Raw genomic sequence first — 26,236 nt, forward strand, 5'->3', positions numbered from 1 at the left:
CCCTTCTATACCCTTGTGCACTATCCTGACCTCCTCCCGTCTGCTTACTTTGTGCCTCCCAATGCACAATGCAAACTACGGGTAGTGCTGCAGGGCCCACACCCTTTTACTTGCTTTACAGAGCAGCTCTGGAGCTGTTACAGTTCCCAGCTGCTGCAAGAAATCAGCTTGAATGCTTCAGGGGCTGGGGAATGGCCAACATGAGCCCCACACCGAAGGAGGGTGGGGGTGCTTAATGCGAACTAGGGGTCATCCAAGCACCACAAAAGGCCTCCATGCCCTGCACGCCCCTTTTCTCTTTTCATATGCAGACGAGGGTTGAAGCCAACTTTGACCCACTGCTTGGATGACATCACCATATTCAAATCCATCTGCTGCAGGCCTTCCCCCAGGAATGCTTGCACTAGTTGTTGCATTTGGTTTGTTGTTTGGGGGTGCTTCAATATTAGGCAGCCTTCTGCCACCCCATGTTCATCTGAAAATATGTGTTCTCCTTGTAGTTGTTGTCCCCAGATGAGAGTTCCCTTGTGCTGCCTCAGTTGAATCTCCTTTACTTGACAGAGATGTGCCTGAGCAGCGGCCCTCCCCAGCCCTATCCCAAATCATACTTATTTTGCATAGGAGATGCTATTGTCATGAAGATTGTTCTCCCAGGGTGAGGTTCATTCATTGCATTCTGGGTATGCTGACCCCTGTGATTTCCCCAAATGTGGGAAACTCGACTGCATTATTTGTGGTAGTGGTGGACTGTGTTTGTGCTTTCCTCTGGTCAGCTCTGGTAAAAGTCAGATTTCTTTGTCTCAGATCTTCCTCTAGCCTTGTTCTTCTTTTGAGAGTTCCCTTGTGCTGCCTCAGTTGGATCTCCTTCACTTGACAGGTAGTGCCCGAGCAGCGACCCTCCCCAGCTCTAGCCCAACTCCTACTAACCTGCCAGGTGAGATACTATGATCATTAAGGTGCTTCTCCCAGGGCAAGGCTCACCCATTGCACTCTGGGTGTGCTGCCCCTTGCGATTTCCCCAAATGTGGGAAACTTGACTGCATAATTTGTGTTTCCCCTGGACGGCTCTCGTATAATTCAGATCTCTTTGTCTCAGGTCTCTCTCCAGCCTAGTATGCTGTCTGTTTCCACTTCTCTTTTCTTGAGCCCCTCCCTTCTATAACCTTGTGCACTATCCTGACTTCTCCTCCCATCTGCTTACTTTGTGCCTTCCAATGCACAATGCAAACTACAGGTAGTGCTGCAGGGCCCACACCCTTTTACTTGCCTTACAGAGCAGCTCTGGAGCTGTTACAGTACCCAGCTGCTGCAAGAAATCAGCTTGAATGCTTCAGGGGCTGGGGCATGGCCAACATGAGCCCCACACCGAAGGAGGGTGGGGGTGTTTAATGCGAACTAGGGGTCATCCAAGCGTCGCAAAAAAGGCCGCCATGCCCTGCATATCCCTTTTCTCTTTTCATAAGCAGACGAGGGTTGAAGCCAACTTTGACCCACTGCTTGGATGACATCACTTGCTGCCTTTCCAATGAAGCAAGTTTAATTTAGTAATAGGTGAAAAACCATCCCTACAAAGGTGTTAATCAGATACTTGGCTTTGTGGACACTTTTCAGAGAACAAATTTGTTAGCATAAAAATAAAGCCAGAAAATGAAGCGCTGTTTAATCACTCAATTGGATTTTTCTGCAAGCGTATTTCTTTTTCTCTGCAACCCACTGCTAAGTTGTGCTTCCTAGCTGTTCTTTTATAAAATCACTTAATCAAATCTAACTCTGATTACATCAGAGAAGGCCAGGTACCCTACACCATAAGAGGGGGTTTGAAATTTTGACTTGTCTACTTAAAGATCACCAAAATCTGATAACAAGGTAAATTACATCCCTGGGTAGGATTGAACCACCAACCTTTTGGTTAATAACCGAACACGCTAACTGATTGCGCCACAGAGACACATTGCAAAAGTATATACTGACAAAGGCTAATAAGCATTCATCTAGAACGTTTCCTAGAAAAACTTTAAAAAGTCAATAATCTGGAGAGTTTTTGTAAGATGTTTCTTCCATCAACCAATGAAAAAACACATTGGTACTTTCCCATGATGAGTGAGTGCTTCAGGATCTCTTGCACTTACATGTGCAGCAGAGTACTGCAATGGAAGCATGCTGGGCCCATAACCCAGAGGTAGGCAGATTGAAACTATCCTCTGCTATATGCATTTTTTTTTGTTAATTAAAGTAATCCAAAACTGGGATTGATATTTTTGCTCTTTTATTTTTACTTAAAGTACAATAACTTTTATTATTTTAATTTGTTTTAATAGTATATTGACAGTATTGTTTTCTTTCAAAAATCCACTTAATTTTCTTTACCCTATTATTCAAATGGTAATTGACAAAAACAAACTACATTGTCACCAGAAGAGCAATACAAAATGTACAAGTGATATATTAAAATCATCTTTCCAGCTTGAATTTCAATGATGCATTGGGGCAACGATTTTGTGAGAAACCTCTTCACCCTTAAATAAAGATTTTCTTAATTCCTTACCTGTGTGCTAATTAGATATCACCTTGTTTTCACATTAAACAGACTTCCACATGAGAAAGCAGCAAGGATGCAGTGGCGTTAATGTTTCCTGGTGTCAACCTGTATTATTTCAGTAGATATTGAAATGAGGATGCATCTTGCTGCCTTTCCAATGAAGCATGTTTAATTTAGTAATAGGTGAAAAACCATCCCTACAAAGGTGTTAATCAGATACTTGGCTTTGTGGACTCTTTTCATAGAACAAATTTGTTAGCATAAAAATAAAGCCAGAAAATGAAGAGCTGTTTAATCACTCAGTTGGATTTTTCTGCCAGCATATTTCTTTTTCTCTGCAACCCACTGCTAAATTGTGCTTCCTAGCTGTTTTTTTTATAAAATCACTTAATCAAATCTAACTCTGATTACATCAGAGTAGGCCAGGTACCCTACACCATAAGAGAGGGTTTGAAATTTTGACTTGTCTACTTAAATATCACCAAAATCTGATCACAAGGTCAATTACGTCCCTGGTTGGGATTGAACCACCAACTTTTTGGTTAATAGCCGTACACACTAACTGATTGTGCTACAGCGACACTTTGCAAAAGTACATACTGACAAAGGCTAATAAGCATTCATCTAGAACGTTTCCTAGAAAAACTTTAAAAAGTCAATAATCTGGAGAGTTTTTGTAAGATGTTTCTTCCATCAACCAACGAAGAAACACATTGGTACTTTCCCATGATGAGTGAGTGCTTCAGGATCTCTTGCACTTACATGTGCAGCAGAGTACTGTAATGAAAGCATGCTGGGTTCATAACCCAGAGGTAGGCAGATTGAAACTATCCTCTGCTATATGCATTTTTTTTTGTTAATTAAAGTAATCCAAAACTGGGATTGATATTTTTGCTCTTTTATTTTTACTTAAAGTACAATAACTTTTATCATTTTAATTTGTTTTAATAGTATATTGACAGTATTGTTTTCTTTCAAAAATCCACTTAATTTTCTTTACCCAATTATTAAAATGGTAATTGACAAAAACAAACTACATTGTCACCAGAAGAGCAATACAAAATGTACAAGTGATATATTAAAATCATCTTTCCAGCTTGGATTTCAATGATGCATTGGGGCAACGATTTTGTGAGAAACATCTTCACCCTTAAATAAAGATTTTCTTAATTTCTTACCTGTGTGCTAATTAGATATCACCTTGTTTTCACATTAAACAGACTTCCACATGAGAAAACAGCAAAGATGCAGTGGCGTTAATGTTTCCTGGTGTCAACCTGTATTATTTCAGTAGATATTGAAATGAGGATGCATCTTGCTGCCTTTCCAATGAAGCAAGTTTAATTTAGTAATAGGTGAAAAACCATCCCTAAAAAGATGTTAATCCGATACTTGGCTTTGTGGACACTTTTCAGAGAACAAATTAGTTAGCATAAAAATAAAGCCAGAAAATGAAGAGCTGTTTAATCACTCAATTGGATATTTCTGCCAGCATATTTCATTTTCTCTGCAACCCACTGCTAAATTGTGCTTCCTAGCTGTTTTTTGATAAAATCACTTAATCAAATCTAACTCTGATTACATCAGAGTAGGCCAGGTACCCTACACCATAAGAGGGGGTTTGAAATTTTGACTTGTCTACTTAAAGATCACCAAAATCTGATGACAAGGTCAATAACATCCCTGGGTGGGATTGAACCACCAACCCTTTGGTTAATAACCAAACACACTAACCGATTGCACCACAGAGACACTTTACAAAAGTACATACTGACAAAGGCTAATAAGCATTCATCTAGAACGTTTCCTAGAAAACTTTAAAAAGTCAATAATCTGGAGAGTTTTTGTAAGATGTTTCTTCCATCAACCAATGAAGAAACGCATTGGTACTTTTCCATGATGAGTGAGTGCTTCAGGATCTCTTGCACTTACATGTGCAGCAGAGTACTGCAATGGAAGCATGCTGGGCCCATAACCCAGAGGTAGGCAGATTGAAACTATCCTCTGCTATATGCATTTTTTTTTGTTAATTAAAGTAATCCAAAACTGGGATTGATATTTTTGCTCTTTTATTTTTACTTAAAGTACAATAACTTTTACCATTTTAATTTGTTTTAATAGTATATTGACAGTATTGTTTTCTTTCAAAAATCCACTTAATTTTCTTTACCCGATTATTAAAATGGTAATTGACAAAAACAAACTACATTGTCACCAGAAGAGCAATACAAAATGTACAAGTGATATATTAAAATCATCTTTCCAGCTTGAATTTCAATGATGCATTGGGGCAACGATTTTGTGAGAAACATCTTCACCCTTAAATAAAGATTTTCTTAATTCCTTACCTGTGTGCTAATTAGATATCACCTTGTTTTCACATTAAACAGACTTCCACATGAGAAAGCAGCAAGGATGCAGTGGCGTTAATGTTTCCTGGTGTCAACCTGTATTATTTTAGTAGATATTGAAATGAGTATGCATCTTGCTGCCTTTCCAATGAAGCAAGATTAATTTAGTAATAGGTGAAAAACCATCCCTACAAAGATGTTAATCAGATACTTGGCTTTGTGGACACTTTTCAGAGAACAAATTTGTTAGCATAAAAATAAAGCCAGAAAATGAAGAACTATTTAATCACTCAATTGGATTTTTTTTCCAGCATATTTCTTTTTCTCTGCAAACCACTGCTAAATTGTGCTTCCTAGCTGTTTTTATAAAATCACTGAATCAAATCTAACTCTGATTACATCAGAGAAGGCCAGGTACCCTACACCATAACAGGGGTTTTTGAAATTTTGACTTGTCTACTTAAAGATCACCAAAATCTGATAACAAGGTCAATTACATCCCTGGGTGGGATTGAACCACCAACCCTTTGGTTAATAACCAATCACACTAACCGATTGCGCCACAGAGACACTTTGCAAAAGTCCATACTGACAAAGGCTAATAAGCATTCATCTAGAACGTTTCCTAGAAAAACTTTAAAAAGTCAATAATCTGGAGAGTTTTTGTAAGATGTTTCTTCCATCAACCAACGAAGAAACACATTGGTACTTTCCCATGATGAGTGAGTGCTTCAGGATCTCTTGCACTTACATGTGCAGCAGAGTACTGTAATGAAAGCATGCTGGGTTCATAACCCAGAGGTAGGCAGATTGAAACTATCCTCTGCTATATGCATTTTTTTTTTGTTAATTAAAGTAATCCAAAACTGGGATTGATATTTTTGCTCTTTTATTTTTACTTAAAGTACAATAACTTTTACCATTTTAATTTGTTTTAATAGTATATTGACAGTATTGTTTTCTTTCAAAAATCCACTTAATTTTCTTTACCCGATTATTAAAATGGTAATTGACAAAAACAAACTACATTGTCACCAGAAGAGCAATACAAAATGTACAAGTGATATATTAAAATCATCTTTCCAGCTTGAATTTCAATGTTGCATTGGGGCAACGATTTTGTGAGAAACATCTTCACCCTTAAATAAAGATTTTCTTAATTCCTTACCTGTGTGCTAATTAGATATCACCTTGTTTTCACATTAAACAGACTTCCACATGAGAAAGCAGCAAGGATGCAGTGGCGTTAATGTTTCCTGGTGTCAACCTGTATTATTTCAGTAGATATTGAAATGAGGATGCATCTTGCTGCCTTTCCAATGAAGCAAGTTTAATTTAGTAATAGGTGAAAAACCATCCCTACAAAGATGTTAATCCGATACTTGGCTTTGTGGACACTTTTCAGAGAACAAATTTGTTAGCATAAAAATAAAGCCAGAAAATGAAGAGCTGTTTAATCACTCAATTGGATTTTTCTGCCAGCATATTTCATTTTCTCTGCAACCCACTGCTAAATTGTGCTTCCTAGCTGTTTTTTGATAAAATCACTTAATCAAATCTAACTCTGATTACATCAGAGTAGGCCAGGTACCCTACACCATAAGAGGGGGTTTGAAATTTTGACTTGTCTACTTAAAGATCACCAAAATCTGATGACAAGGTCAATAACATCCCTGGGTGGGATTGAACCACCAACCCTTTGGTTAATAACCAAACACACTAACCGATTGCACCACAGAGACATTTTGCAAAAGTGCATACTGACAAAGGCTAATAAGCATTCATCTAGAACGTTTCCTAGAAAACTTTAAAAAGACAATAATCTGGAGAGTTTTTGTAAGATGTTTCTTCCATCAACCAATGAAGAAACGCATTGGTACTTTCCCATGATGAGTGAGTGCTTCAGGATCTCTTGCACTTACATGTGCAGCAGAGTACTGCAATGGAAGCATGCTGGGCCCATAACCCAGAGGTAGGCAGATTGAAACTATCCTCTGCTATATGCATTTTTTTTTGTTAATTAAAGTAATCCAAAACTGGGATTGATATTTTTGCTCTTTTATTTTTACTTAAAGTACAATAACTTTTACCATTTTAATTTGTTTTAATAGTATATTGACAGTATTGTTTTCTTTCAAAAATCCACTTAATTTTCTTTACCCTATTATTAAAATGGTAATTGACAAAAACAAACTACATTGTCACCAGAAGAGCAATACAAAATGTACAAGTGATATATTAAAATCATCTTTCCAGCTTGAATTTCAATGATGCATTGGGGCAACGATTTTGTGAGAAACATCTTCACCCTTAAATAAAGATTTTCTTAATTCCTTACCTGTGTGCTAATTAGATATCACCTTGTTTTCACATTAAACAGACTTCCACATGAGAAAGCAGCAAGGATGCAGTGGTGTTAATGTTTCCTGGTGTCAACCTGTATTATTTCAGTAGATATTGAAATGAGGATGCATCTTGCTGCCTTTCCAATGAAGCAAGTTTAATTTAGTAATAGGTGAAAAATCATCCCTACAAAGATGTTAATCAGATACTTGGCTTTGTGGACACTTTTCAGAGAACAAATTTGTTAGCATAAAAATAAAGCCAGAAAATGAAGAGCTGTTTAATCACTCAATTGGATTTTTTTTGCCAGCATATTTCTTTTTCTCTGCAAACCACTGCTAAATTGTGCTTCCTAGCTGTTTTTATAAAATCACTGAATCAAATCTAACTCTGATTACATCAGAGAAGGCCAGGTACCCTACACCATAACATGGGTTTTTGAAATTTTGACTTGTCTACTTAAAGATCACCAAAATCTGATAACAAGGTCAATTACGTCCCTGGGTGGGATTGAACCACCAACCTTTTGGTTAATAGCCGTACACACAAACTGATTGCGCCACAGCGACACTTTGCAAAAGTACATACTGACAAAGGCTAATAAGCATTCATCTAGAAGTTTTCCTAGAAAAACTTTAAATAGTCAATAATCTGGAGAGTTTTTGTAAGATGTTTCTTCCATTAACCAATGAAGAAACACATTGGTACTTTCCCATGATGAGTGAGTGCTTCAGGATCTCTTGCACTTACATGTGCAGCAGAGTACTGTAATGGAAGCATGCTGGGTCCATAACCCAGAGGTAGGCAGATTGAAACTATCCTCTGCTATATGCATTTTTTTTTGTTAATTAAAGTAAACCAAAACTGGGATTGATATTTTTGCTCTTTTATTTTTACTTAAAGTACAATAACTTATACCATTTTAATTTGTTTTAATAGTATATTGACAGTATTGTTTTCTTTCAAAAATCCAATTAATTTTCTTTACCCGATTATGAAAATGGTAATTGACAAAAACAAACTACATTGTCACCAGAAGAGCAATACAAAATGTACAAATGATATATTAAAATCATCTTTCCAGCTTGAATTTCAATGATGCATTGGGGCAACGATTTTGTGAGAAACATCTTCACCCTTAAATAAAGATTTTCTTAATACCTTACCTGTGTGCTAATTAGATATCAACTTGTTTTCACATTAAACAGACTTCCACATGAGAAAGCAGCAAGGATGCAGTGGCGTTAATGTTTCCTGGTGTCAACCTGTATTATTTCAGTAGATATTGAAATGAGGATGCATCTTGCTGCCTTTCCAATGAAGCAAGTTTAATTTAGTAATAGGTGAAAAACCATCCCTACAAAGATGTTAATCAGATATTTGGCTTTGTGGACACTTTTCAGAGAACAAATTTGTTAGCATAAAAGTAAAGCCAGAAAATGAAGAGCTGTTTAATCACTCAATTGGATTTTTTTGCCAGCATATTTCTTTTTCTCTGCAAACCACTGCTAAATTGTGCTTCCTAGCTGTTTTTATAAAATCACTGAATCAAATCTAACTCTGATTACATCAGAGAAGGCCAGGTACCCTACACCATAACAGGGGTTTTTGAAATTTTGACTTGTCTACTTAAAGATCACCAAAATCTGATAACAAGGTCAATTACGTCCCTGGGTGGGATTGAACCACCAACCTTTTGGTTAATAGCCGTACACACTAACTGATTGCGCCACAGTGACACTTTGCAAAAGTACATACTGACAAAGGCTAATAAGCATTCATCTAGAACGTTTCCTAGAAAAACTTTAAATAGTCAATAATCTGGAGAGTTTTTGTAAGATGTTTCTTCCATCAACCAATGAAGAAACACATTGGTACTTTCCCATGATGAGTGAGTGCTTCAGGATCTCTTGCAATTACATGTGCAGTAGAGTACTGTAATGGAAGCATGCTGGGTCCATAGCCCAGAGGTAGGCAGATTGAAACTATCCTCTGCTATATGCATTTTTTTTTTGTTAATTAAAGTAATCCAAAACTGGGATTGATATTTTTGCTCTTTTATTTTTACTTAAAGTACAATAACTTTTACCATTTTAATTTGTGTTAATAGTATATTGACAGTATTGTTTTCTTTCAAAAATCCAATTAATTTTCTTTACCCGATTATTAAAATGGTAATTGACAAAAACAAACTACATTGTCACCAGAAGAGCAATACAAAATGTACAAGTGATATATTAAAATCATCTTTCCAGCTTGAATTTTAATGATGCATTGGGGCAACGATTTTGTGAGAAACATCTTCACCCTTAAATAAAGATTTTCTTAATTCCTTACCTGTGTGCTAATTAGATATCACCTTGTTTTCACATTAAACAGACTTCCACATGAGAAAGCAGCAAGGATGCAGTGGCGTTAATGTTTCCTGGTGTCAACCTGTATTATTTCAGTAGATATTGAAATGAGGATGCATCTTGCTGCCTTTCCAATGAAGCAAGTTTAATTTAGTAATAGGTTAAAAACCATCCCTACAAAGGTGTTAATCAGAAACTTGGCTTTGTGGACACTTTTCAGAGAACAAATTTGTTAGCATAAAAATAAAGCCAGAAAATGAAGAGCTGTTTAATCACTCAATTGGATTTTTTTTGCCAGCATATTTCTTTTTCTCTGCAACCCACTGCTAAATTGTGCTTCCTAGCTGTTTTTATAAAATCACTGAATCAAATCTAACTCTGATTACATCAGAGACGGCCAGGTACCCTACACCCTAAGAGGGGGTTTGAAATTTTGACTTGTCTACATAAAGATCACCAAAATCTGATAACAAGGTCAATTACGTCCCTGGGTGGGATTGAACCACCAACCTTTTAATTAATAGCCTTACACAGTAACTGATTGCGCCACAGCAACACTTTGCAAAAGTACATACTGACAAAGGCTAATAAGCATTCATCTAGAACGATTCCTAGAAACATTTTAAAAAGTCAATAATGTGGAGAGTTTTTGTAAGATGTTTCTTCCATCAACCAATGAAGAAACACATTGGTACTTTCCCATGATGAGTGAGTGCTTCAGGATCTCTTGCACTTACATGTGCAGCAGAGTACTGTAATGGAAGCATGCTGGGTCCATAACCCAGAGGTAGGCAGATTGAAACTATCCTCTGCTATATGCATTTTTTTTTGTTAATTAAAGTAATCCAAAACTGGGATTGATATTTTTGCTCTTTTATTTTTACTTAAAGTACAATAACTTTTACCATTTTAATTTGTTTTAATAGTATATTGACAGTATTGTTTTCTTTCAAAAATCCAATTAATTTTCTTTACCCGATTATTAAAATGGTAATTGACAAAAGCCAACTACATTGTCACCAGAAGAGCAATACAAAATGTACAAATGATATATTAAAATCATCTTTCCAGCTTGAATTTCAATGATGCATTGGGGCAACGATTTTGTGAGAAACATCTTCACCCTTAAATAAAGATTTTCTTAATTCCTTACCTGTGTGCTAATTAGATATCACCTTGTTTTCACATTAAACAGACTTCCACATGAGAAAGCAGCAAGGATGCAGTGGCGTTAATGTTTCCTGGTGTCAACCTGTATTATTTCAGTAGATATTGAAATGAGGATGCATCTTGCTGCCTTTCCAATGAAGCAAGTTTAATTTAGTAATAGGTGAAAAACCATCCCTACAAAGATGTTAATCAGATATTTGGCTTTGTGGACACTTTTCAGAGAACAAATTTGTTAGCATAAAAGTAAAGCCAGAAAATAAAGAGCTGTTTAATCACTCAATTGGATTTTTTTGCCAGCATATTTCTTTTTCTCTGCAAACCACTGCTAAATTGTGCTTCCTAGCTGTTTTTATAAAATCACTGAATCAAATCTAACTCTGATTACATCAGAGAAGGCCAGGTACCCTACACCATAACAGGGGTTTTTGAAATTTTGACTTGTCTACTTAAAGATCACCAAAATCTGATAACAAGGTCAATTACGTCCCTGGGTGGGATTGAACCACCAACCTTTTGGTTAATAGCCGTACACACTAACTGATTGCGCCACAGCGACACTTTGCAAAAGTACATACTGACAAAGGCTGATAAGCATTCATCTAGAACGTTTCCTAGAAAAACTTTAAATAGTCAATAATCTGGAGAGTTTTTGTAAGATGTTTCTTCCATCAACCAATGAAGAAACACATTGGTACTTTCCCATGATGAGTGAGTGCTTCAGGATCTCTTGCAATTACATGTGCAGCAGAGTACTGTAATGGAAGCATGCTGGGTCCATAGCCCAGAGGTAGGCAGATTGAAACTATCCTCTGCTATATGCATTTTTTTTTGTTAATTAAAGTAATCCAAAACTGGGATTGATATTTTTGCTCTTTTATTTTTACTTAAAGTACAATAACTTTTACCATTTTAATTTGTTTTAATAGTATATTGACAGTATTGTTTTCTTTCAAAAATCCACTTAATTTTCTTTACCCGATTATTAAAATGGTAATTGACAAAAATAAACTGATGAGGATACTACTGCAGTCTTTGTTTCGTCTGTACCCGCTGAAAGAGCAGCAAAAGGTGGAGATCTTGATGGGACAGTTGAAAGGGCTTGCACTTAGAGAGCTTACTTCCTGGCCTACTGAAGAGAAGAAGACTGTGGACCAGATCCTCAACAGGCTTGCTACCACATTTGACACAAGGACAGTGTCAGAACTTAAAATGCACTTCTTTGCTCGAAAGCAACAACCAGGAGAGTCACTACGGGGCTATGCCCTCAGCTTGCAGGAAGCACTCAGAGATGTTCAGCAAGCAGACCCTGAGGAAGTGCATGACAAAGAGAAAATGTTATTGGACCAGTTCACTGAAGGTGCAAGGGGCGAATTTGTAAAAACTCAGCTGCGACTATTGAGATTGCAGAAGCCTGGAAGCACATTCCTGGATTTTAAAGAGGCTGCGATTAAAGTTCTAGGCTCCAGTCTTACTTCAGGGGCTGTTCCACAAGAGTCTATTCCAGAGATGCCACGGTATCAAGAGAATTCTGATGCCCAGGAGTCAAGTTTTAAAGGAGCTACTTACCCACCTACAGTAAAAGGAGTGACAGTGCCATGTTCAAAGACATGCATATTTGACTCTTCTAGTGAGTTACGAGGTCAGCTGGCTGAACTGACACGTGGTGTGACAGAGATGCGCAGAGACCTGCAGATTCTGAAGAGACAGCAGGCACTGCTCCATGAAGAAATGGAATGGTGCCAGGAGAGGAGACCACTGAACAGTTCCCAATGGGACCTACATAGAAACAGGGAGACACTTTTTTCCAACCACTTTGCCTCCCAAAGGCGACCCATTTTTCAAAGCTGTGAAGGAAGCGGACAAATTAAGAGAGAATTTGAGCAGCCAGATCATTTAAACTCCAAATTCATGTGGTTAACCCGTTATGTTAGCCAATGCCCGGTGGTTCAAGTTTGCATCAATGGAGTCTCAATGCCCGCTCTCTTAGACACTGGATCACAAGTGACCACAATACAAGCAACACAGTTTGAGCAGCATTGGACTGAGGAACAGATGTTTCCGTCAACTTCCACATTGATAAACCCGATTGCAAGCAATGGGCACTGCATCCCTTGCAAAGGATACTGGGAAGCTGAAATTCAAATCGGACGAACAGTGCTACCACAGCAAGGCTTCATCATCACCACTGCCCAAGATGATGGATTGCCTCCAGTGATAGTGGGCATGAATGTGTTGCGGAACTGCTGTGAGGAGCTCGTAGCAGCACTCCACGGAGAGTTTCAAACTGACAAGCTCCAGGAGAAACAAGGCCTTCAACCTGGGATAGCCAAACAAAAGGGAAGAATGATAACAGAATTATCTGTAAGAGAGGAACATGAAAAAAATAAGGCTAGCCAAATAATGATAGAAATGCCCATCTCCAGTGTCCAGATTATCCGAAAGAATGCTTCAATGTTAGGCATGAATAATATAGCATCCAGTTCTAGAAACTGTGAGCAACCTATTCAAGGAACCAGTTTTGACCACCTGCAAGATAAAAGTCAGATGATAAGACACCTCAAAGCCTTACTGAAGACTGGGAAATACCTGACCAAGCGACAAAGGCAAGAATCCTCGCCAGAACTCCTGAAGTTGTTGAGACAGCGAGAAAGGCTGTTTGAAGAGAAAGGACAGTTGGTTCGATGTAGTGTGGATCCTAATACTCATTATAGGATCAGTCAACTTGTAATTCCAAGACAAAGTGCTTGTTATGTGCTTGAAGAATATCACGACAAGTCAGGTCACCCTGGGTGCAAAAGGATGGAAACAAGCATCTGGAAAAAGTTCTTTTGGGTTGAAATGAGGGAAGACATCAAGAGATGGTGCCGAAACTGTCCAACCTGTTCTGTAAGAAGAACCTTGCTGCCTCTTTCTCTCCAGAATCCATTGTCCCAAACTAGCTGTGATACTGAATCCCAAGATGGAATGGAAGAGGCTCATAAAATGTATTTACAGCAGACTAAGGTGGTTTGTCACCGACAAGGAGGCAAGAAGACTAGGGCTTGCAAAACAGAAAACCACCATAGTCAGCTGCAGTTCTGTACAGCATGTCCCAAAGACAGTTTAGAAAGAGTTCAATACTCATCCATGGCAGGGGGGTTGAGGTTTCCTAGACAAACTTTTCAAGACCATATACTGTCCAGATTTCAACCGATTGCTCCAGGAGCATGTGTTAATGTACTATAGCACAAAAGGAATTATACCTATCAGATACTGATGTTAAAAATGTTGATAAATGTTAATGTTTCAGACATAAACTGTGTTCACTAATGAATGTGACTGGATATAGTGAGAAGTTTATATAGGGATAAAACCAAAATGCGTGAGGACACGAATGTTTTGGGGGGGGGGCACGTGTGATATCCCATAACAACAAGGACATTTTTGACAACAGTGTAGTTGCCTGTGCCATTTTAAATAAAGTTTATTTAAAAGAAAATTGAACAGCAGTTTGAGAAGTCAGTTGGAGCCATGGTGAGGAAAGAGCTGGCGACGCCATTACGCAGAGATGAGCAGCTGAGAGAGGGGAGACAAATAAGCTGAAAATTGCATGAGAGAGTAAGCAGTAGTGCAAAATACAGCAGTGGAAGTGCAGCAATTAACAAGTAAGAACGCCATGACACTCTCAGCCAAGAGAGTGCACAGCAAGTGTCAGAGACAGGAGAGTATAAAGCCTTTATACCAATGCTGACTGGCCTACATCTGAGGGGAAACTGCCTCAGAAACATCTATTGACTGGGTGAGATAAATCCATATTTATACTGAAACCTACTCCACTGCAAAGGACATTATCCTATATTTACTATACCTATGCAGCGATTTACATGGGAAGCAGCTCCAGTTTGTTTTAAACAATCATCTTTACTACACAGAGCTACAATATTTTGTTCACAGCTAAAGGAGACAATAGCTGCATATAACTATGTAACAACATAACCGGGCCCTAACGTGCACATAGAGACTCCCTGCAGTGACACCAATGTTATCTGGGACTTAAATATTGTCTGCATAAGTTGATTTCTATTACTAAGCAACATAGTATTAATCTCAGATTTAGTTATATTACCATTTGTGTAATGACTTAAAGTGTATATGGTGTCTGTGTTTAAGTTGCTTGAATCAAATCTTTCCCTTCCCTACTGTAATCAGTTCCTTTTCTGAGTTATGTGGTAAACCATTTATTCTTTCATACAAAGCCCTGCCTGCCTTTCTTTGTGTCTGGGGAAACCTTGCCTCTCTGCCAGGAATAGAGAAGAGCTGCTGCTGAAGGAGGAATAGTCCATCAAGGTATCCCTGACCTGTTCCACATAGTTTACACACTTGTTATACCGGGGTGTTACATTGTGTGTGACTGACCTTAGGAAGAAACCGGAGCCTCCGCTGCAGTGACCCAGCAACCAGGGCACGGGAGTATACAGTGCCGCTGGGAGTGATGAAGCTGCAGTAAAGATGTCTATTAGACCTAGCCTGCTGCAGCCCTTGTAGATTCTCATAAAAAAAGTTCTTCTTTTCTTGTCAAAATTAATAGCTAAGAATAGGCTGCTTGAGGCAGGCCCCTGTTAAGTGGCCTGCTACTGAAGGCAACAACTACAAACTGAGCTCCCTGTTCATGGAAGCGGGGTTATAGAGGAGAATGCGCTGAGCATCTTGGGAACAGTCAAAAGCTTTGAGCCGGTTGGTGCCTCAGATCAAGATCCTACTCTACACCCCAATGTGAATCCTTGTGGAGTCCAGTGTACCCCACAGAAGAAATTAATGTGTCACACCCATTGGCAGCAACCTTAGAATAGCTGCTGACGGGCACAATTGAGAAAGGAAGGGGGGGGGGGACATTTGAATCCAGCACATAGATGCAATTCAAATATGTAATTTGAACCTTCCTATTTTAAAATATAATGGATGAACCTCACCCTGTGAGAACAATCTTCATGATATAGAGATCTCATATGCAAAATAAGTATGAGTTGGGATAGGGCTGGGGAGGGTGGCTGCTCGGGCAGCCCCTCCCCCGTCAAGTTAAGGAGATTCAACTGAGGAAGCACAAGGGAACTCTCGTCTGGGGACAACAACTGCAGGGAGACCACATCTTTTCAGATGAACATGGGAGGGCGGAAGGCTGCCTAATACTGAAGCACCATCAAATATCAAACCATATGCAATAACTAGTACAAGCATTCCTGGGGGAAGGTCTGCAGGAGACGAATTTGCATACGGTGATGTCATCCAAGCAGTGGGCCAAAGTTGGCTGGAACCCTCATCTGCATATGAAAAGAGAAAAGGGTTATGCAGGGCATGGCAGCCTTTTGCGGCGCTTGGATGACCCCTAGTTCGCATTAAACACCTCCACCCTCCTTCGGTGTGGGGCTCATGTTGGCTATGCCCCAGCCCCTGAAGCATTCAAGCTGATTTCTTGCAGCAGCTGGGCACTGTAACAGCTCCAGAGCTGCTCTGTAAGGCAAATAAAAGGGTGTGGGCCCTGCAGCACTACCTGTAGTTCGCATTGTGCGTTGGAAGGCACAAAGTAAGCAGACGGGAGAAGTCTGGATAGTGCGCAAGGGCATAGAAGGGAGCGGCTCAAGAAAAGAGAAGTGGAAACAGACAGCAAACTAGGCTGGAGAGAGACCTGAGACAAAGAGATCTGAATTATACGAGAGCCGACCAGGGGAAACACAAATTATGCAGTCAAGTTTCCCACATTTGGGGAAATCGCAGGGGCAGCACAGCCAGAGTGCAATGGGTGAGCCTTGCCCTGGGAGAAGCACCTTCAAGATCATAGTATCTCACCTGGCAGGTAAGTAGGAGTTGGGCTAGAGCTGGGGAGGGTCGCTGCTCGGGCACCCCCCTGTCAAGTGAAGGAGATCCAACTGAGGCAGCACAATGGAACTCTCGAAAGAAGAACAAGGCTAGAGGAAGATCTGAGACAAAGAAATCTGACTTTTACCAGAGCTGACCAGCGGAAAACACAAACACAGTCCCCCACTACCACAAATAATGCAGGCGAGTTTCCCACATTTGGGGAAATCACAGGGGTCAGCATACCCAGAATGCAATGAATGAACCTCACCCTGGGTGAACAATCTTCATGACCATGGTGTCTCCTATGCAAAATAAGTATGATTTGGGATAGGGCTGGGGAGGGCCGCTGCTCAGGCACATCTCTGTCAAGTAAAGGAAATTCAACTGAGGCAGCACAGGGGAACTCTCATCTGGGGACAACAACTGCAGGGAGAACACATATTTTCAGATGAACATGGGAGGGCAGAAGGCTGCCTAATACTGAAGCACCCCCAAACAACAAACCAAATGCAACAACTAGTGCAAGCATTCCTGGGGGAAGGCCTGCAGCAGATGGATTTGCATATGGTGATGTTATCCAAGCAGTGGGTCAAAGTTGGCTTCAACCCTCATCTGCATATGAAAAGATAAAAGGGGCGTGCAGGGCATGGCAGCCTTTTGCGCTGCTTGGATGACCCCTAGATCGCATTAAACACCCCCACCCTCCTTTGGTGTGGGGCTCATGTTGGCCATGCCCCATCCCATGAAGCATTCAAGCTGATTTCTTGCAGCAGCTGGGCACTGTAACAGCTCCAGAGCTGCTCTGTAAGGCAAGTAAAAGGGTGTGGGCCCTGCAGCACTACCTGTAGTTTGCATTGTGCATTGGAAGGCACAAAGTAAGCAGATGGGAGGAGAAGTCAGGATAGTGCACAAGGGTATAGAAGGGAGGGGCTCAAGAAAAAAGAAGTGGAAACGGACAGCAAACTAGGCTGGAGAGAGACCTGAGACAAAGAGATCTGAATTATACGAGAGCCGACCAGAGGAAACACAAATTATGCAGTCAAGTGTCCCACATTTGGGGAAATCGTAGGAGCAGCACACCCAGAGTGCAATGGGTGAGCCTTGCCCTGGGAGAAGCACCTTCCTGATTATAGTATCTCACCTGGCAGGTAAGTAGGAGTTGGGCTAGAGCTTGGGAGGGTCGCTGCTCGGGCACCCCCCTGTCAAGTGAAGGAGATCCAACTGAGGCAGCACAAGGAAACTCTCGAAAGAAGAACAAGGCTAGAGGAAGATCTGAGACAAAGAAATCTGACTTTTACCAGAGCTGACCAGAGGAAAGCACAAACACAGTCCCCCACTACCACAAATAATGCAGTCGAGTTTCCCAAATTTGGGGAAATCACAGGGGTCAGCATACCCAGAATGCAATGAATGAACCTCACCCTGGGAGAACAATCTTCATGACCATGGTATATCCTATGCAAAATAAGTATGATTTGGGTTAGTGCTGGGGAGGGCCACTGCTCAGGCACATCTCTGTCAAGTAAAGGAGATTCAACTGAGGCAGCACAAGGGAACTCTCATCTGGGGACAACAACTGCAGGGAGAACACATATTTTCAGATGAACATGGGAGGACAGAAGGCTGCCTAATACTGAAGCACCCCCAAACAACAAACCAAATGCAACAACTAGTAAAAGCATTCCTGGGTGAAGGTCTGCAGAAGACGGATTTGCATACGGTGATGTCATCCAAGCAGTGGGCCAAAGTTGGCTGGAACCCTCATCTGCATATGAAAAGAGAAAAGGGTTATGCAGGGCATGGCGGCCTTTTGCGGCGCTTGGATGACCCCTAGTTCGCATTAAACACCTCCACCCTCCTTCGGTGTGGGGCTCATGTTGGCTATGCCCCAGCCCCTGAAGCATTCAAGCTGATTTCTTGCAGCAGCTGGGCACTGTAACAGCTCCAGATCTGCTCTGTAAGGCAAGTAAAAGGGTGTGGGCCCTGCAGCACTACCTGTAGTTCGCATTGTGCGTTGGAAGGCACAAAGTAAGCAGACGGGAGAAGTCAGGATAGTGCGCAAGGGCATAGAAGGGAGCGGCTCAAGAAAAGAGAAGTGGAAACAGACAGCAAACTAGGCTGGAGAGAGACCTGAGACAAATAGATCTGAATTATACGAGAGCCGACCAGGGGAAACACAAATTATGCAGTCAAGTTTCCCACATTTGGGGAAATCGCAGGGGCAGCACACCCAGAGTGCAATGGGTGAGCCTTGCCCTGGGAGAAGCACCTTCATGATCATAGTATCTCACCTGGCAGGTAAGTAGGAGTTGGGCTAGAGCTGGGGAGGGTCGCTGCTCGGGCACCCCCCTGTCAAGTGAAGGAGATCCAACTGAGGCAGCACAAAGGAACTCTCGAAAGAAGAACAAGCAGGGCCGGTGCAAGGTTTCTCGGCACCCTAGGCAAATTGTCAGCTGCGCCCCCCCCCCCCCCCCATATATGTGTGTGCATGTAGTCTCATATTATATAATTATATATATATATATATATATATATATATATATATATACATACATACACACACACATGGTCGAAGTGGAAATTTGGAAGTGGGGGTATGCAAAAGTCAAGGATGTAAATATGCACGTGCCTTCGGCGCGCACGCTCCAGAAAAGGGGGCGTGGTCACCCAAAAGGGGGCATGTCCCGTGTAGTAAAACCCCTTATACTATCTAGTACTGGTGCCCCTTTCACATTATAGCACACGGTACGAGCTGAAATTCACATTGTAGCACACTGAATAAGCCGAAATTCCCCTTGTAGCACACTGAATGAGCCGAAATTCACATTATAGCACACTGTATGAGCCGAAATTTACCTTGTAGCACACTGAATGAGCCGACATTCACATTGTAGCACACTGAATGAGACGAAATTCACATTGTAGCACACTGAATGAGCCGACATTCACATTGTAGCACACTGAATGAGCCGAAATTCACATTGTAGCACACTGAATGAGCCGAAATTCACATTATAGCACACTGAATGAGCCGACATTCACATTGTAGCACACTGAATGAGCCGACATTCACATTGTAGCACACTGAATGAGCCGACATTCACATTGTAACACACTGAATGAGCCGACATTCACATTGTAGCACACTGAATGAGCCGAAATTCACATTATAGCACACTGAATGAGCCGACATTCACATTGTAGCACACTGAATGAGCCGACATTCACATTGTAGCACACTGAATGAGCCGACATTCACATTGTAACACACTGAATGAGCCGACATTCACATTGTAGCACACTGAATGAGCCGACATTCACATTGTAGCACACTGAATGAGACGAAATTCACATTGTAGCACACTGAATGAGCCAAAATTCACATTGTAGCACACTGAATGAGCCGAAAATCACATTGTAGCACACTGAATGAGCCGAAATTCACATTATAGCACACTGAATGAGCCGACATTCACATTGTAGCACACTGAATGAGCCGACATTCACATTGTAGCACACTGAATGAGCCGACATTCACATTGTAACACACTGAATGAGCCGACATTCACATTGTAGCACACTGAATGAGCTGAAATTCACATTGTAGCACACTGAATGAGACAAAATTCACATTGTAGCACACTGAATGAGCCAAAATTCACATTGTAGGACACTGAATGAGCCGACATTCACATTGTAACACACTGAATGAGCCGAAATTCACATTGTAGCACACTGAATGAGCCGACATTCACATTGTAACACACTGAATGAGCCGACATTCACATTGTAGCACACTGAATGAGCCGAAATTCACATTGTAGCACACTGAGTGAGCCGACATTCACATTGAAGCACACTGAATGAGCCGACATTCACATTGTAGCACACTGAATGAGCCGAAACTCACATTGTAGCACACTGAATGAGCCGACATTCACATTGTAGCACACTGAATGAGCCGACATTCACATTGTAGCACACTAAATGAGCCGAAACTCACATTGTAGCACACTGAATGAGCCGAAACTCACATTGTAGCACACTGAATGAGCCGAAACTCACATTGTAGCACACTGAACGAGCCGACATTCACATTGTAGCACACTGAATGAGCCGACATTCACATTGTAGCACACTGAATGAGCCGAAATTCACATTGTAGCACACTGAATGAAGCGACATTCACATTGTAGCACACTGAATGAGCCGGAACTCACATTGTAGCACACTGAATGAGCCGACATTCACATTGTAGCACACTAAATGAGCCGAAACTCACATTGTAGCACACTGAATGAGCCGAAACTCACATTGTAGCACACTGAATGAGCCGAAACTCACATTGTAGCACACTGAATGAGCCGAAACTCACATTGTAGCACACTGAACGAGCCGACATTCACATTGTAGCACACTGAATGAGCCGACATTCACATTGTAGCACACTGAATGAGCCGAAATTCACATTGTAGCACACTGAATGCTACAATGCAACATGTGGGAGCCCAATTGTGGGGGAGGGGGGGAAAGGAGAGATGAACCTAGGTACAAGATGCAGGGGGGGGGGGGAGAAGTGGGAGCCTAATAGCTGTGGGGGAGCTGGTAATAAGAAGAGGCAGCAGCGGGGGGGGGGGGAGATGACCCTAGGTACAAAATGCAGGAGGGGGGAGGGGGGGAGCAGCGGGAGCCTAACAGCTGTGGGGGAGCTGGTAATGAGAGGCAGCAGCAGAGGGGGGGGGGGGAGCAGAGGGGGGGGGGGGGGGGTTGAAGAAATTAACCTAGGTACAGGAATACTAGATGCAGGAGGGGGGGGGGGGGGGAGTTGAAGCAGGAGCCCAATAGCTGTGGAGGCAGCAGAAGGTTCTGATGAGATGCGGCCGGGAGCCAGTCGCGGGATTGCGGAGGGAGGAAAGGGGGGGGGGGGAGAGGCGCAGATAAAAATTTGCTCGATTCTAGGGAGAGGCGGCGCCCGATGTGGCAGCAGAGCGGACCAGCGACCAGGCCAGCAGACCCCTTCATGATGATGTGCATGTGCCCAGGGCCGGTGCAAGGTTTCTCGGCACCCTAGGCAAATTGTCAGCTGCGCCCCCCCCCCCCATATATGTGTGTGCATGTAGTCTCATATTATATAATTATATATATATATATATATATATATATATACATACATACACACACACACACACACACACACACACACATGGTCGAAGTGGAAATTTGGAAGTGGGGGTATGCAAAAGTCAAGGATGTAAATATGCACGTGCCTTCGGCGCGCACGCTCCAGAAAAGGGGGCGTGGTCACCCAAAAGGGGGCATGTCCCGTGTAGTAAAACCCCTTATACTATCTAGTACTGGTGCCCCTTTCACATTATAGCACACGGTACGAGCTGAAATTCACATTGTAGCACACTGAATAAGCCGAAATTCCCCTTGTAGCACACTGAATGAGCCGAAATTCACATTATAGCACACTGTATGAGCCGAAATTTACCTTGTAGCACACTGAATGAGCCGACATTCACATTGTAGCACACTGAATGAGACGAAATTCACATTGTAGCACACTGAATGAGCCGACATTCACATTGTAGCACACTGAATGAGCCGAAATTCACATTGTAGCACACTGAATGAGCCGAAATTCACATTATAGCACACTGAATGAGCCGACATTCACATTGTAGCACACTGAATGAGCCGACATTCACATTGTAGCACACTGAATGAGCCGACATTCACATTGTAACACACTGAATGAGCCGACATTCACATTGTAGCACACTGAATGAGCCGAAATTCACATTATAGCACACTGAATGAGCCGACATTCACATTGTAGCACACTGAATGAGCCGACATTCACATTGTAGCACACTGAATGAGCCGACATTCACATTGTAACACACTGAATGAGCCGACATTCACATTGTAGCACACTGAATGAGCCGACATTCACATTGTAGCACACTGAATGAGACGAAATTCACATTGTAGCACACTGAATGAGCCAAAATTCACATTGTAGCACACTGAATGAGCCGAAATTCACATTGTAGCACACTGAATGAGCCGAAATTCACATTATAGCACACTGAATGAGCCGACATTCACATTGTAGCACACTGAATGAGCCGACATTCACATTGTAGCACACTGAATGAGCCGACATTCACATTGTAACACACTGAATGAGCCGACATTCACATTGTAGCACACTGAATGAGCTGAAATTCACATTGTAGCACACTGAATGAGACAACATTCACATTGTAGCACACTGAATGAGCCAAAATTCACATTGTAGGACACTGAATGAGCCGACATTCACATTGTAACACACTGAATGAGCCGAAATTCACATTGTAGCACACTGAATGAGCCGACATTCACATTGTAACACACTGAATGAGCCGACATTCACATTGTAGCACACTGAATGAGCCGAAATTCACATTGTAGCACACTGAGTGAGCCGACATTCACATTGAAGCACACTGAATGAGCCGACATTCACATTGTAGCACACTGAATGAGCCGAAACTCACATTGTAGCACACTGAATGAGCCGACATTCACATTGTAGCACACTGAATGAGCCGACATTCACATTGTAGCACACTAAATGAGCCGAAACTCACATTGTAGCACACTGAATGAGCCGAAACTCACATTGTAGCACACTGAATGAGCCGAAACTCACATTGTAGCACACTGAACGAGCCGACATTCACATTGTAGCACACTGAATGAGCCGACATTCACATTGTAGCACACTGAATGAGCCGAAATTCACATTGTAGCACACTGAATGAGCCGACATTCACATTGTAGCACACTGAATGAGCCGGAACTCACATTGTAGCACACTGAATGAGCCGACATTCACATTGTAGCACACTAAATGAGCCGAAACTCACATTGTAGCACACTGAATGAGCCGAAACTCACATTGTAGCACACTGAATGAGCCGAAACTCACATTGTAGCACACTGAATGAGCCGAAACTCACATTGTAGCACACTGAACGAGCCGACATTCACATTGTAGCACACTGAATGAGCCGACATTCACATTGTAGCACACTGAATGAGCCGAAATTCACATTGTAGCACACTGAATGCTACAATGCAACATGTGGGAGCCCAATTGTGGGGGAGGGGGGGAAAGGAGAGATGAACCTAGGTACAAGATGCAGGGGGGGGGGGGAGAAGTGGGAGCCTAATAGCTGTGGGGGAGCTGGTAATAAGAAGAGGCAGCAGCGGGGGGGGGGGGGAGATGACCCTAGGTACAAAATGCAGGAGGGGGGAGGGGGGGAGCAGCGGGAGCCTAACAGCTGTGGGGGAGCTGGTAATGAGAGGCAGCAGCAGAGGGGGGGGGGGGGAGCAGAGGGGGGGGTGTTGAAGAAATTAACCTAGGTACAGGAATACTAGATGCAGGAGGGGGGGGGGGAGTTGAAGCAGGAGCCCAATAGCTGTGGAGGCAGCAGAAGGTTCTGATGAGATGCGGCCGGGAGCCAGTCGCGGGATTGCGGAGGGAGGGGGGGGGGGGGGGGGAGAGGCGCAGATAAAAATTTGCTCGATTCTAGGGAGAGGCGGCGCCCGATGTGGCAGCAGAGCGGACCAGCGACCAGGCCAGCAGACCCCTTCATGATGGTGTGCATGTGCCCTGTAGTCCGTGGAAGACCATCGCGTGGGGGAGCGGCGGATCGTCTGCTCACATAACTCAGGAGCGCAGGCGGCAGCAGCAGCAGGCTGTGCATTATAACTCATTCCTCAGGAATGAGTATAATGCGCAGCCTGCTGCTGCTGCCGCCTGCACTCCTGAGTCCCACGTTATGATTCCTCTGTGGGCGGCTCAGCTGTGGGCTATGATCGCAGAGGTGGGGGCCCGGGGGGGGGGGGCGGCTGCACGGCACTGACGGCAGGCCGGGTTGAAGAAGAACTTAAGTAGGGCACTGGCAGGCACACACAGACACAGTCAACTCACGTTTGAAGGCACGGCACTGGCAGACAGTCAGACGTGGTGGGCCAGGCGCCAACGAGCTGCTCCTCTTAAAGAATAGGAGGAGTGTGTGTGTTCTCTTTCACTTTCGTTCCGCCCTCCAGTGGTCGCCGCCCCTAGGCAGCTGCCTAAAGCTGCCTAGTGGTAGCGCCGGCCCTGAGAACAAGGCAAGAGGAAGATCTGAGACAAAGAAATCTGACTTTTACAAGAGCTGACCAGAGGAAAGCACAAACACAGTCCACCACTACCACAAATAATGCAGTCGAGTTTCCCACATTTGGGGAAATCACAGGGGTCAGCATACCCAGAGTGCAATGAATGAACCGCACCCTGGGAGAACAATCTTCATAACAATGGTATCTCCTATGCAAAATAAGTATGATTTGGGATATGGCTGGGGAGGGCCGCTGCTCAGGCACATCTCTGTCAAGTAAAGGAGATTCAACTGAGGCAGCACAAGGGAACTCTCATCTGGGGACAACAACTGCAGGGAGAACACATATTTTCAGATGAACATGGGAGGGCAGAAGGCTGCCTAATACTGAAGCACCCCCAAACAACAAACCAAATGCAACAACTAGTGCAAGCATTCCTGGGGGAAGGCCTGCAGCAGATAGATTTGCATATGGTGATGTCATCCAAGCAGTGGGTCAAAGTTGGCTTCAACCCTCGTTTGCATATGAAAAGAGAAAAGGGGCGTGCAGGGCATGGTGGCCTTTTGCGGCACTTGGCTGACCCCTAGTTTGCATTAAACACCTCCACCCTCCTTCGGTGTGGGGCTCATGTTGGCTATGCCCCAGCCCCTGAAGCATTCAAGCTGATTTCTTGCAGCAGCTGGGCACTGTAACAGCTCCAGAGCTGCTCTGTAAGGCAAGTAAAAGGGTGTGGGCCCTGCAGCACTACCTGTAGTTCGCATTGTGCGTTGGAAGGCACAAAGTAAGCAGAACGGAGGAGAAGTCAGGATAGTGCGCAAGGGCATAGAAGGGAGCGGCTCAAGAAAAGAGAAGTGGAAACAGACAGCAAACTAGGCTGGAGAGAGACCTGAGACAAAGAGATCTGAATTATACGAGACCTGACCAGGGGAAACACAAATTATGCAGTCAAGTTTCCCACATTTGGGGAAATCGCAGGGGCAGCACACCCAGAGTGCAATGGGTGAGCCTTGCCCTGGGAGAAGCACCTTCATGATCATAGTATCTCACCTGGCAGGTAAGTAGGAGTTGGGCTAGAGCTGGGGAGGGTCGCTGCTCGGGCACCCCCCTGTCAAGTGAAGGAGATCCAACTGAGGCAGCACAAGGAAACTCTCGAAAGAAGAACAAGGCTAGAGGAAGATCTGAAACAAAGAAATCTGACTTTTACCAGAGCTGACCAGAGGAAAACACAAACACAGTCCCCCACTACCAACAAATAAAGCAGTCGCGTTTCCCACATTTGGGGAAATCACAGGGGTCAGCATACCCAGAATGCAATGAATGAACCTCACCCTGGGAGAGTAATCTTCATGACCATGGTATCTCCTATGCAAAATAAGTATGATTTGGGATAGGGCTGGGGAGGGCCGCTGCTCATGCACATCTCTGTCAAGTAAAGGAGATTCAACTGAGGCAGCACAAGGGAACTCTCATCTGGGGACAACAAC

The 26,236-nt window shown here is 42.8% G+C and overlaps 10 non-coding genes across 10 annotated transcripts; 2 read left to right on the forward strand and 8 right to left on the reverse strand.

Moving 5' to 3' along the window:
* The first annotated feature begins 604 nt into the window (after window positions 1-604).
* Window positions 605-768, forward strand: LOC134997722 (U1 spliceosomal RNA). Its single transcript, XR_010200111.1, has one exon. It is a non-coding gene; the product is annotated as a U1 spliceosomal RNA (small nuclear RNA).
* Window positions 769-919: 151 nt separating this feature from the next.
* On the forward strand, window positions 920-1,083 carry LOC134997743 (U1 spliceosomal RNA). Its single transcript, XR_010200132.1, has one exon. It is a non-coding gene; the product is annotated as a U1 spliceosomal RNA (small nuclear RNA).
* Window positions 1,084-16,432: 15,349 nt separating this feature from the next.
* Window positions 16,433-16,595, reverse strand: LOC134997693 (U1 spliceosomal RNA). Its single transcript, XR_010200085.1, has one exon. It is a non-coding gene; the product is annotated as a U1 spliceosomal RNA (small nuclear RNA).
* Window positions 16,596-16,747: 152 nt separating this feature from the next.
* Window positions 16,748-16,911, reverse strand: LOC134997731 (U1 spliceosomal RNA). The gene has a single exon (XR_010200120.1). It is a non-coding gene; the product is annotated as a U1 spliceosomal RNA (small nuclear RNA).
* A 674-nt stretch (window positions 16,912-17,585) lies between these two features.
* LOC134997752 (U1 spliceosomal RNA) lies at window positions 17,586-17,748 on the reverse strand. The gene has a single exon (XR_010200140.1). It is a non-coding gene; the product is annotated as a U1 spliceosomal RNA (small nuclear RNA).
* Window positions 17,749-17,900: 152 nt separating this feature from the next.
* On the reverse strand, window positions 17,901-18,064 carry LOC134997716 (U1 spliceosomal RNA). The gene has a single exon (XR_010200106.1). It is a non-coding gene; the product is annotated as a U1 spliceosomal RNA (small nuclear RNA).
* A 671-nt stretch (window positions 18,065-18,735) lies between these two features.
* On the reverse strand, window positions 18,736-18,898 carry LOC134997740 (U1 spliceosomal RNA). The gene has a single exon (XR_010200129.1). It is a non-coding gene; the product is annotated as a U1 spliceosomal RNA (small nuclear RNA).
* A 5,915-nt stretch (window positions 18,899-24,813) lies between these two features.
* Window positions 24,814-24,977, reverse strand: LOC134997724 (U1 spliceosomal RNA). The gene has a single exon (XR_010200113.1). It is a non-coding gene; the product is annotated as a U1 spliceosomal RNA (small nuclear RNA).
* A 674-nt stretch (window positions 24,978-25,651) lies between these two features.
* On the reverse strand, window positions 25,652-25,814 carry LOC134997741 (U1 spliceosomal RNA). Its single transcript, XR_010200130.1, has one exon. It is a non-coding gene; the product is annotated as a U1 spliceosomal RNA (small nuclear RNA).
* Window positions 25,815-25,966: 152 nt separating this feature from the next.
* LOC134997745 (U1 spliceosomal RNA) lies at window positions 25,967-26,131 on the reverse strand. The gene has a single exon (XR_010200134.1). It is a non-coding gene; the product is annotated as a U1 spliceosomal RNA (small nuclear RNA).
* Between the last annotated feature and the right edge of the window lie 105 nt (window positions 26,132-26,236).

Source organism: Pseudophryne corroboree, unplaced genomic scaffold (assembly GCF_028390025.1).
Source record: "Pseudophryne corroboree isolate aPseCor3 unplaced genomic scaffold, aPseCor3.hap2 scaffold_1462, whole genome shotgun sequence".
In the NCBI taxonomy this organism is placed as follows: Eukaryota; Metazoa; Chordata; class Amphibia; order Anura; family Myobatrachidae; genus Pseudophryne; species Pseudophryne corroboree.